Raw genomic sequence first — 2,500 nt, forward strand, 5'->3', positions numbered from 1 at the left:
ACTCAGTGATCTTCACCTTTCTGTTTTATATTCGTTTCTTTCGTTCTTTTTTAAAGTCTCCGCTTCCTCTTTCCAGCGAAATCATCTGATCTCGGAAAGCAGCTGAACGTATTAAAAGGGAGGGGTGAGGTGTGTAGGGGGGGGTATATTCAATTTTGGAAATTTGCCTGTGCACTTCTTGTAAGCTGTATTTTATACGTTAGTCTTTTAGTCAGTACTTCTGAAGTAATACCCTCGTCTTGTTCACTCACAGTACTCATATTTGAGGTAAGCCTTATGATGCATTATATTATTGCATGAATGATCAAACTCATTCCCTTCTGGAGCGATACGGTAAGATGACTGGTTGTTTTGGGTATGAAAATGATAGTAACACGGGTCAAGAATGGACATTTGTATAATAACATTATATGTTTGTCAGATAACGTACTTGTGTTACGTTGGTAAGTCTGCCAGTATCACTGACAGAGATACAGGCAGACAGTAATATGATAATCATAACAACACAAACAACAACAACAACAATAACGATGAAAGAAAAGTGTAAGTTAGCTCTAAAAATATCTGTTCTAAAAGCATTTTGTTTTCTTTTGTCCGCTGTTTACCTTCGTTAGCTCTGACCCATCCTGTAGGCCAGAAAACCTTGGTGGAAGTGGCAGTTTAATTCACTTCCAGAGCAAGTTAGGCAGTAACTTAGTTTGTCTGCAGTTTCCGAGCGAGTGCTGTTTTGTGTGCACCGCGTCCCTTCGTCTGATCGGTCGCCGTCTTACTCACGTACAGGATGACGAGAGATCTGAAGGCAATGCTGCTCGACAGATGCAACATGTTTATCAGGCAGCATGGATTATCTAATATCGACAAAAGAAAAATAACAGCAATCATAATGATTATAATAATAATGATTATGACAACAATGATGATGATGGTGATGATGGTGGTGATGATGATGGTGATGGTGATGGTGATGATGATGGTGATGATGATGATGATGATGATGATGATGATGATGATGATGATGATGATGATGATGAAGATGATGGCAACAACAGCAATAATAACTACACCACTACTACTATTACTATTACTACTACTACTACTACTAATAATAATAATGATAATAATAATTTTGTCTTCCACCTGGTTCTCCTGTCCAATCTAATGCAAAGTCCTTGTGGCACTTCCGCCCTTGCGTGACTGGATGTCCTTCCTACCATGAACCAGTTTGAGAAAACGCTCTCTCTTCTGTTTCCCGTGTCTTTCCTTCTTTCTTTTGCTCTCCTTTTTGTCGATCCTATAGTATTTCCTGGTGTAAATAGGCAATTCGTTTTCTTGAAATTGGTGACGTGCTAGTCAACCAGCAAGCAAATCGAATGAAGCTCCAGGACCGGAAGTTGCTTCGGGTTCGTTCATTTCAAGGACGTGGTCGGTCTTGCAACCAACCATTGAAGTCGCTTCTTAACTGGATCACGCAGGCTCTGCCCCCCCCCATCCCCCACCCCAGCCCCTATTTCTTTGGGAGGCATTTTCGATTGATCATTATCAAAACTGATTTTTTGTGCTTACCTATGCTTTGTTTACATATGGATTTCTTGAATATCTTTATTTTTATCAGGACGCTCCCATACTCGAGGACTAGAGTTGGAGACGTCCTAATGATAAAAGAAGTAATGAGGGAGATGAGGCAAAGAAAACTGTAATAGAAATAAAAAAGGTATAAGACGAAAAAAATGATTGAGTTGAAGCTAGTGTCAGTGTTTCCGTGTTGGTTTCCGTGTTTGTGTTTGTTGCTTTGTTCTTGTGACAGTGCTCCCGTGTCCATTTGTTTGTTACTGTGTCTGTGTTTTAATTCGTGTTCTCGTTCCCGCATACATTCTGTAATGAGTGCATTTTGTACTATTATTCTGAATAATATAACCCAATAATTCCTGTTTCTTTAACTTCTGTTATTCCAGCTTCTATGTCTCGAATCATAATTCATCTTGAGTTCTTTTGTTCTTGTAGTTATGTTATTTCCTTGAACATTTTTTATAGGATGAATCATAATATGAATGGTGTTTGACTGCGTATTGTTGATGTTGTAATCATTATTAAATATTTGATTATTAGAATTTTCGTTATCGTTACTACTATTATTGATATCATTATCATTAGTGTTATTGAAATGTAGATTCCAAGATTTGATTTTCTCGTGCAATGTTTTTTTTTTTCTTCTTCTTCTTTAAATTTGCGCTCTCTCTTCCCAGTTAAAAGATTTAATTTCGGAAAGCAATTCAATGGCAAAGTTTCAGAGTAATTGAGAAAAGGAGAAAATAATGCAGTTCAGGAATTTAACTTGTATCAGATTAACCAGTAAGCCTCCTTGTAATACCACTATTGCACAAAGACAACTTTTACTACAACTACTTCTATTAGTGTAATTGTTTTGATATTGATAATGGTATCATACATGGATAGCAAATCGTATATAAAATAATTATAGAGATATTAATGATGATGAAGA

Source organism: Penaeus japonicus, unplaced genomic scaffold, assembly GCF_977035675.1.
Source record: "Penaeus japonicus unplaced genomic scaffold, GWHDUDI00000001_assembly GWHDUDI00000009, whole genome shotgun sequence".
In the NCBI taxonomy this organism is placed as follows: domain Eukaryota; kingdom Metazoa; phylum Arthropoda; class Malacostraca; order Decapoda; family Penaeidae; genus Penaeus; species Penaeus japonicus.